This window comes from Grammomys surdaster, unplaced genomic scaffold, assembly GCF_004785775.1.
Source record: "Grammomys surdaster isolate TR1022 unplaced genomic scaffold, NIH_TR_1.0 62, whole genome shotgun sequence".
Classification (NCBI taxonomy): Eukaryota; Metazoa; Chordata; class Mammalia; order Rodentia; family Muridae; genus Grammomys; species Grammomys surdaster.
The window spans coordinates 26,721,801-26,733,075 of record NW_021604564.1 but is presented as its reverse complement, the minus strand read 5'-3'; positions in this window follow the sequence as shown (position 1 = coordinate 26,733,075).

Genomic DNA, 11,275 nt, shown 5'->3' with positions numbered 1-11,275 from the left:
CCTGTATATATGAGAAGTGGAGGAGGCAGTATGTGGAGAGGGGAGTCCAGCAGAAGCCCCAATTTATCTAGCCTGGAGGTTTCCTTATATCACTTATCAAATAGACAACTATCATGTTTTTCCCACACATACTAGGATATTCTGTTCAGGAATTTGTCTCCTCTACCAATTTGTTCAAGACTTTTTTCCACTTTCTCATCTATTAGATTTAGTGTTTCCAGTTTTATGTTCAAATTTTTGCAGTCTTCTACCTGCAGATATCCAATTAGACCAGCACCATTTGTTAAAGGTTCTCCCCCACCCCATCCTATAGTTTTGGCTTCCTTGTCAAAAAATCAAGTGTCCATTGCTGTGTGAGTTTATTTCAGGGTCTTCAATTTGATTCCATTGATCAACCTGTCAGTTCTTCTATACCAATACCATTCAGTTTTTATTACTATTCTCTGTTATACAGCTTGAACTTAGTGATAGTGATACCCATAGAAGTCCTTTTATAATACAGAATTGTTTTGCAATCCTGTTTTTTCTTGTTTTGTTTTTGTTTTTTTTTTCATACGACTTTGAGAATTGCTCTTTAAAGCTCTGTAAATAGTTATATTGGAATTTTAATGGAGATTGCATTCAAACTTTAGATGCCTTTGTTGAGAAGGGCATTTTCACTGTCTTAATCCTACTAATCCATGAATACAGGAGAGTTTTCTATCTTCAGATACCTTCTTCAATTTCTTTCTTCTAAGACTTGAAGTTCTTGTCATGTAGATCTCTCACTTGCTTGTTTAGAGTTACACCAAGATACTTTATATTATTTGTTCATATTATGCAGGGTGTAGTTTCCTTATTTTTTTTTTATCGGCCCATTTAAGATTTATAGAAAAGAGGGCTACTGATTTTTTTCTTTGAGTTTTGTATCCATTCACTTTGTTGAAGGTGTTTGTCAGCTGTGGGAGTTCTGTGGTAGAAATTTTGGGGTCACTTATGTATACTATCATCTGCAAATAGCTATGCATTGACTTTCTTCTTTTCAATTTTTATTCTCTTGATCTCCTTTAGTTTTCTTACTGCTCTATCTAGGACTTCAAGTACCACAATTAAGAGATAAGGAGAGTGTGGAAAGCCTTGTCTTTTACCTGGTTTTAGGGGAAATGCTTTAAGGTTCTCTCCATTTAATCTGATGTTGGCTATTAATAGGCTTAAAGTATATTGCCTTTATTGTGTTTAGGTATGTGCCTTTTATCCCTGATCTCTCCAAGACTTCTAACATGAAAGGGTGTTAGATTTTTCTCAATGATTTTTTTAGCATCTAATAAGATGACCATGAGTTTGTTTTAATCTTTGTTTCTATGGTAGATTGTGTTATTGGGTTTTCCTTTATTATGTTATCTATTGATAACAAAAGAAAAGTGAATATTTTAAGGGACATGTAAAATATTAATTATCGGACTTTCCAGTTTAGATAAAAGTGATCATTATTGAGGAAAAAATCAAGATAGTATTGTATGATGCTGCCCTTCATTGTGCCATAAAGTTTAACAGATGCTCACTTACCACATACCAATTAACTTTGAAATAGTTTAGGGTTTGTTAGAAAATGTTATATATAATTCCTCAGATGTATTCTTATACTTTATAACATATATGTGTCTACTATAAAGAGTATTATCTAGAAATACATTACTTTAATTATGAGAAAGTCTTACTGTAAGAAAATGGAAAGGAAAAGAGTCAAAGATTAAAATCCATGCCAGGCAAGTCAGTAGAAAGTGAAAGTGAGCATGAAAGATTGTTTTTAGAACAATATTCAATTTTGATTTGGTCACAGAAACATAACAGAAAAGAAAGTTTTAAAAAATTTCTCCCTGTAAAATGGAGATATTAATTTTAATTCTCAGGTTTATCTTAAAACCATTGACTAGATTTAAACCACTCAACAAACTTGCAGTGCACTTCCAGAATTTTTACTCTTCTTTATGGATTTATAAAACCCTATGTAATAATAAACAGTAGTGCATGCAAGTATAACATCTTCATCTCTACTATTATATGCTGTTATTAATTAGCATACGAATACTAATTTCCTTTTCTGACCCTTGAACATGCTCATTGTTATGTGATAAAAAGCAATCATAATACAACTAAAGTAGATATTTATTCAAAATTGATTATAAGGACTTACTTCTATATTTCATTTTTATCAATTAAAATTTCCACTATTATGTCCTCTATTATAGATAACTAGATAACTTTTAGAAAAGTATAGTGCTTACCAGTTTTGTAAATCTGTATTTATTCCTCATATCTTAACCTAAAATCTTCCGTCAACTACTGCTGACAGCCCCAGTAGTTTAACCATTTAATTATATTAATTTATTTTGCATGAGTATTTCAGTATATATAACAATATGTGGGATCTATGGCATACATATACATGTTAGCAGACACTTGTTGAGATCAAGTCTAATCTTCCACATTGTGAGTCCTGGAGACGGAATTCAGTTTCTTAGCCTTGGTGACCTGCAGCTTTAATAGATGAACCATCTCACCAGCTCCATGTAGTACACATTTAAATAAAATGGAGCAGGTAATTCCCATATAAAACTTAAAATTTCACACGTTTCTTACTCCTTACTGGTAGATCAAGTTAAGTTTTAGTCCTTAATCTGTTAATGGCTTTTTCAATGTCTAGCTGGATAATTCCAGGGTAGACATCATGTCTGCATCCATGCATAATACAGTGTTTTCTCTGTCTTTGAGGGTTATTTTGTCTTTCTGAAATGTCTATTACAGACTTTAATTGCCTTTCCACATTATAGATCTAATAATGGGAACTGGAGCAAAAATCTTCTAATGCAGGGTTTTAAGGAAATATTTCTAAGTGTTAAGTTGAATTTAATGATTACACTTGTTCTAGCAAGAATTTCAAATCCTCACTGCTTTATTTTAATTTACCCTACGAATAATTCATTTCAGCCACAGTGTGTGATAGTAGAGGTGAAATTTTTAGTCTTGCCCTCTGTAGAGTGATAGGTTAAAGAAATATCTTTACCTCAGATGAAATAGGGGCCAAATATAGCCTGTACTGTTAAATGTGATTGGCATTCCAGATAATTCCAAATAGTCTATTTATCTTCTTAATATCTTCTTTTCATTCTTGGCTATTTACCTCCTTTCTATCTGAGCGGTAGTCCACAGAGTGGGAACACATTGTATAGTCTAGGAAAAAAAATGTTTGTCATTCACCAGCAGCTTTTCATTAAATCAATGACTTTATTTATTTAGTTAAAAACTCATTTTGTTTTTAAGCTTCTTCAAGCTACTGGTGGCTTCTCCTCTGGTCTGGAACTCTCTTCTGTTTCTTGATGTTGGAAGACTCATCCTTAGTTTTCTGGTGGCTTCTAAAGCCTTTTTGATTTTTATCAGGTTGTTCTTGCTATAAGAATTAATACAATTATTTTGCTAGTTACCAGTGTAAAATGATAAACAACTTCTAAACCTCTAGAATTATTTAATGCATAAAACAAATAAAGACATTACTTGCCTCAATCATGCCCAAGTCGAAGATCTAGCTAGCCCATCAACACCGAGCATGACCAATGAAGTAAAAAACATCAGCAAATAGGTCTGGGAACTGACCCATGGTCCTGATGTGGTGGGTAAATTTCATCACCATGTGATGGTGAAAATCATCATCATCATCATCATCATCATCTTATGTTATCCCCTCTTAAGACCAAGAAACAAAAGTAGAGAAAAATTAAATAACGACTCATCATCTCCAAGCTTATCAGCTGTAGAATTGTGATTTGAATTAGGCACAAGGCTCTAGAAGCAGCTATATTCATAACTGCATTTTACTGCCCTTAATGAACAGTATGGATTGGTTCAGTAACTTATTGAAAATAAAATATACAGTCAATTTTTGGAAGGTATTATATGTCCATTCAGACTTCTGCATGGATTCATTGTATGTTCTCTGAATATGCTTTGCAGTGATGATGAGTGGTCTTGTGGCAGCACCCTGGTCCTTGGTAGCTTGTGTATGCTCATCAATGTACATATTTCAACTTTCATGAAAGTCACAGATTCCAACCATCTCCTTGCACATAACATTGGTGTATGATAGAAAGGTGTCATTTTTAGTTTGGAAAAATATGAATGAGATTTTCCTCTATCAGAGACTAATAATATGCGGCATATATTCTTTGCTTACTACATGCTAAATGACATTAATATGAGTATGTATCATGTATATAAACTCCTTTAATCCTGTCAGAAACCCTATAATAGGAGGAATATTTGTTCTAAGAGATATGGAATATATCTAGCAGAAAGTTTAAATAAATATCACAGGGATATATATATTAAATTATCTCTTCAATTTTTAATTATTCTTATGAACTATAAGAATTAGCATAAAAAATTGTGATGGCCTGAGACTACAGGTTTTTAATAATACATATTCTCCTTCCCCCAGTTCTTCCCAGATCTACCCACACCACCTAATTTTGTATTATTTTCTTCTCATCAAAAGCATTTTGTGCTCCCGAAACAGGCTTCAATGTGTAGTCTTCTAATGGAGGAACATAATGGACTTGTCTGGGGTTACACTCTTGAAAAAAAATGATTTTTTTCCTTCCTCAGCAGGGTACAGTAGGCAGCAGCATCTAGGTTAGTTGTTGATCTTTGTGACCATCACTTCTCTTTGTGATATGATTATTTCTGTTTGGGCCTTGACAGGTCTTGTGCATGCTATTAAATATTTTAATAAATGAGTGATATGACAGGTATACTATAGAATAAAGATCTATCTCAAAATGTTTACTGAAAGTTTATAGTTTGTTGTTACACATATTTTTATTAATTCCTTTGTATTCTGTTTTAGTACGTATATTTCTGAAGATAATTTTTTACCACATGAATCTGTTTCTCCTCAGTAAATCAGAACAATTAATGTAGGTCAGTTGTTTCCTCCCACACATAAGCACTCTCATTCACCTGCAAAAATTATTTTCAGAAACAACTGCTGGATTTTGTTATTTGTAGTGCATACACTGAAGTGTAAATAGCATTATATCCATGCAATACATCCCTGCAGGAAATGAAGTTCAGGATTCTTTCTTCTCTAAGGAACTACATTATTTGAATTAGTGGCAAATACTCCTGATTTGACCTCCTGAAGAAAATTAGATTTTTTTTTATCTGCCCTCAAACGCTATATGAACAGCAATGATAGCATGGTAAAGGTGACTGTCTTGCAAAGTACAGGCAGGGGGCACTAATGGCATAAGATGAATGAAGGCAAGGATTTGAGCTGTGTAGGCCTGAGATTTACAGTATTAGGAAAGCTCACCAGGAGAGGATCTTGTTGATCTGCTTGGTCATTATCTCAGGACCGACTCTGCAAAGCTATATGGAAGTCAACCTCACAAGAGGAGTCTACTTATCTCCCCTCATTGACTGTTCATGCTCATGAAAAAAATCGTCTACTGGTAGGTCTGTCTGTTGGAAATTTTCTGTTTCCCTACCTCAAGATGGCTTTTGGAAAGAACAGAATCTCTAATGGTCAAGAATTTTGTATGGTAAACCTGACAGTTGGCTATTATATACCATCAAATCACAAAGTAGCTAAGTTAAACTTTTCTCTATGTGTTTTTCCAAGAATAGCCAACTCTGGAACGCTGCTTAAATGATGAACTTTTTTCCATGTAAAATCAAACAGAAATCTGATCCAAAGTAGTAAAGTACCAAAGAAGACATGACATGAATATACCAAATATTTATCTTTCCTTCAAGAGACCATTAGATGTCTACAGGCCAGAGTGAAGGGTGAGTATGTTTGGACAAGAGTATCTTATAAGTTGTGGCTACAGTGAACATCCTTGCCTCCGATTTTAGGTTTATTGTGAGTTATAGCTTGATATTATTCACAAAAACTTACTCCATGAAAAACATGAAGAGAATTTAATTCTTTCTTTGTCAGAATTAACAAGTAGCAGAATTCTATAAGTTTCAACTTTTTAGTACTTCTTTCATCACAGTTAAATGCTCATATATAATTAGATATAAAATAAGTCTGAAAGTCATATCAATTAATAATAAGGACAATAACTTCTCTGTCTCCAGAGTAGCATCTTAGATATCAAGTATAAAGTAGAATATTTAAATAACTCCATCAATACATTGCAATGCTTTACTTCATAATTAGTGCTACAGACATGGCAAGGCATGCCAACCCAGGCAAAGAGCAAGGCTAATTAGTGTTGAGGGATTGAGACTCAACTGTGACTTGTAAATTTTTACTGAGCTAGGTGAAAGGTCTCTCATGGGGTCAAATGATGTTGGCATCAAGCCAGTAAAGGAAGGAGAAAGACATGAAAGGGTCAAAGAGGTCATCAATGATAATAAGTGGGGAAAAGTTAAGTGCTCCAGTGTAAAATCATGAAGAGTGATGAGTTTCAGAACTCTTGAAAAGGCAATTAAATTTGAAGTACCTCTAATTAACTGCAGGGGTGAGAAGAAGCCATGGAAAAAGCAGTGGAGGAGGAATAATCAGGGCCCACTAGGAGAAACTGTTTTCTTCATTAAAATGCTTTTACTTAAACTTCCTTCTACAGAATGGCAGGGATGGCAGAGGCAAGCTAATTAAGCATTCACACGTTACCTATTAGTCATTTTTCAATCATATTATATAATGCCCTTGGAAAAGAAACTTCTGATAATGAATGTATTCTACCAATTAAAGTAACCGAGAAATTACTTTGATTTGCAATGAAGAAATCTTACTTGACAATGAAAGTAAAATTATATGAATTTTAGGTTCTCATACAATTTCTAACTACTTTGCACTTCCTTTGGTGCCATTTTCTATATGGAAATTTATCAGGAGAGCTTGTTAAAAGCAATTTTAGATTATGAGCAATCTAAATGAAGAAAGTCAATTAATGAATGGAGAACATCTTTCATTTCTGTTACATTACTATTTGAAAAGTCTATGATCTCCTCTATAAAAGTGTATTATACATAATTGGGATTATATGAAATAATTAAAAGTCATACTCATTGTTCAAAGACTTTCCACATTCCTAAAGTTTACAGATTCATCTGGAATCAGTGATTGAAAAATAATTTTCTCCAATAATCAATTTGTCCAACTTTTATTCATTCATCCTGTTGAGAACTTTTAAAGGATTCTAATCAAAATATTAATAAATTAGAAAATTAAATGCATTACATAAATGAATAATACTTAGAAGCATTGAAATTTAAGATAGCTGTTCCCTCTGCATAATAAAATCTATTTGAATTTATTATTGGGTTCATTAGCATTTAGTTGTTTCAAATAAACTTTTTGTACATTGACCTTGAAATATTGGTATGATTATAAAACGGGGAAAAATAAAATTTCCCAATTTAAGACAGCTGTAGCTTTTTCATAAATGCCAAAGCATCTTTGAAAATGGCAATCCTGATTCAAGACCTACATTTGCCTCAACCATAAACTTGACATATGTAATTAAACTCAGAGCTGATTCAAAGTTTCAATGGTATTGTAGAAACTAAGGTCAAATAAATGTGATGTTCATGAATCTCAGTGGTAACTTAAGGCAAAATGACTGATCTCCTACAGACTTCATTAAAATGATAATCCAACTTCAGATTAACATAAATTATGTATTACTCTTACCATGCTATAAAATTCAAATAAACTGTATATAATTTTGTAAAAGCACAGAAATTGAAGTAGATTTTATTGTTTATTTGATAATCAAGTCACTGCAATATTGCATGCTATATAGCTCATGAGAAAATAGTCATTATTAAAGGGGACTGAGTTTTACCTATCATAATTTCTATGAATACTTAATTTTATCAGTTCAAAGCTAATACTGGGCATATTTCATGATGTGGACCTGAGTCAAAAAGAAGCCATTTGCTTTCAATCCAGGGATTCTGTGTTTTCCAATAAAACATCTATATATGTTACAAACTCTTTGCACGTTTGATCCTGCAGATGGCATTTTAGCCTTCATCTTAGTCACTTTCACACACACACACACACACACACACACACACACACACACACAGTGAAGGTTCACAAGTCTCCATACCAGTTATTGTCTAGGATTTTCAAAGTTTAAATTTTTCCTTTCCTCTGTAATTCCTGGCATATGAATGTGACCTAGAGAATCCCCTCTTCTCTTTCAAAGATTAGGTGAACTATTTCCTTTCTGTGTACCCTTATCTAGACTTGAACAGGAGTGAAAGAATCAATTAATAATCTACAGAGCAAAAGTTATACTTAAAGTTTTCTTAATTGCCTTCAATCAACAGTAGCCTGATTTACCTAATACAACTTGGTATCGTACCTCATCTGCATACTAAAATTTGGAAGTCATTCAACTACACTAATTTTAAAAGGCAAAAATATAACTAGGTAATTGAACATTCAAATGCATATTAATAGTAGAAAAATGTGTAATGATAAATGGATGAGAGAGAAAAGCCCAGAACACAAGTATTGATTTTGTCTCATCTTGGACTCAGGTGTCTAAACTCCAGAATCAATCAAGGGTATACTTGTTCTCTTGTGAATTAAAATGATTGAATGGAAAGCCTTTGAATCACAGAACTTTTGATTAAAATTCTTTTTATCTGGTTTCTAGTATTACATAGTGTTTCTCCAAAAACTGGTAGTAGCTTCATCATGAAAATTTCTATTGCTATGATTCAATTAAATAACTTTTCCTTTGACAACAAATAATTTATGGCAAACTGAAAACACAAACACCCACACAAACACACACTCACACATACCTAGAATATTTATTACATTTGTGTATTATTTATATATTGTATAGATCATTTGTCAAGTGAGGCTCCAAAGAGAGTGAAAAATTAATCTGATAACATATGATTTTACATCAAATTGTGACATAACATCAAGATGAATTTTTAAATAATTATTTTTAGTAATAATCAAATAATTTGGTAAATGTAAGTGATTAAGTAATATATGATATTAGGCAGAGTTTACTCTTCTTATATTTAAACTTTCTAAATGAAAGAAGTATATTTGAGTTTGCTAGCACATTTATTGTTATTTTTGCTCTATCAAATTTCAACTTGGTAATAGTGGGAAAAGTGTCATTATTCTATATTTATAATGTCAAGGCTAACAAAGAATCCATGACCTGGTCCATGAGTTACTTTGGAACACATTTGAAAAATAATTTGTTAGACTTTATTTTAAGTATGCTCAAAGAAAAATAAAACTTTCTAAGCATGAGAGTTATATGTTTTTTTTTAAACACTATAATGTTTAAGATTGGAAGCAAAGAACAAGTTAAGAGATTATCACAGTTATTTAGACAAGTGTTTGATATATCTATAGTTAGGCTTCTAGTGATATGATTATAAGGGAATAAGGAAACCATTACAGAAAGCTATAACCAAACAAAGTGCCTAACTCTGGAATCCAGTATCAATAGACATAACCACAAAATACTCCTGTGCATAAGTCTCAGGGAACATTGTGAAAGAATGGTCAGAAAGATGGTAAAAGCCAGAGGATCAAGAAATTTGTGGAATTTTGTCTCCTAGTTAATATGCTATGTGCATAATTTCTTACCGATATGACTGCCCAAATATTAATTAATAAAGATGATACCTACAGACATGCCAAACATCATGGGGAAAAACCCATGATGCCTTAACCCTACACAAAGAACTGCGGAAAATTAATAAAAGCTGTTAGCAAAAGAGGTGGTGTATCTCAGGGTAGAGTACAGTAATTGGCTACCTAATGCCAAACAGTCATTATTGAAAACATATATAAAAATAACATCATATCAATTCATCAGGATACATTTAATATGTATATATGGAAAAAACAGTGAAAAATAATAGACCATTGATTTGAAGGAGAGCATAAAGGGGTACACAGGAGGGTTTGGAGGGAGAAAAAACAGAGGGAAATGATGTAATTTTATTATAATGTCAACGGTAAACTAAAGAAAACATAATATTGGGAGAAAGATCAGCAAAACTCTTTAGTTTGCTGAATGAATATTTCCCTAAAAGAATACTCAAAGTTTAAATCTTGATTTTTTTAAAAAGTTTATAATACACAGGAAACACAATTTACTAAAACTACAGAAGAAAACAAAATTAGAACAGGAATAATATTTGAGGGAAATGTAAATTGAGCATTGCACTTAATGGTTTTTATCCTTTTACAGATGTCCAAACAAAATTCTGAGTAAGTAATTAGAAAAGTAATTAGTGGGATGGTGATAAAACTTAAATATCATCCTAAATCTCTATCCGTAAATTTGGCCAAGTTGTTTTTATTTTGTATTTTGCAATTTTAATATGGATTACAGTCCCTCTGTCTCTTTGACTGTTCCTAGTTTGAATACAATGTATAGACAACAGTGTTTCATGGTTATATATCCTTTACTTTATGAAATGCAGCATATCTTAACATGTGAATGTATATTATGTGAGAGAGAGTGGTGTGACTGAGGAATTGTTTACAGAATCAAAAACACATAATAACTTAAAATGTATTGAATTAACTAAAGATTTATTGTAGGGTGTCGTAAGATAAATAAAAGAAAAAATAATGGTAACAGAATCTGAAAAAACCTGACCTAATTTTCAGAGGAATAATAAGGGTAACTATTGCCTTCCAAGAAAAGGAGTCAGTACGGGTGGCTAATAAAATGGATGAAGTAGAAGAACACTTACCAGCTTTGGACACGGACTTCCCCAAATGACTGATGTTTGGGAAAAGGAAGCTTTGGTCCTATGAATTGGTGGGTATTGGAATTACCGTATAAACAAGTGAGAGTGAAAATACTGGAATAGATAAAACAGACCACATTTTCAAAATATTGGTTTTAGAACATACAGAATACAGTGGTTGCTTGGTGTTTTATTGGACAAATCATCTCCTTACATGAACAAACTCTTTATGCTAAAATGAAGGAAATTTTAATTACATAGAAATAATGACTATTGAAGATACAACATGGATACTAGAGAAGGTATAAAATGTGTGAATGAAGGTTTGACCTTGATAGTAAGAAAAATCTGTGTTGCTATTAGAATGAGAGATACACTAAGAGAATAGACAGAGATGTGTGCAAAATCTTTAAGTGAGAACATGGCAAAATTCCAGGGTTTCTCCATCCTTCCTCTTCCTTTCTTCTTCACTTCCCTGGCCAACTTTTCTTCCATCTTATACAATAGGTAACTATGGTTGATAATCATAGGT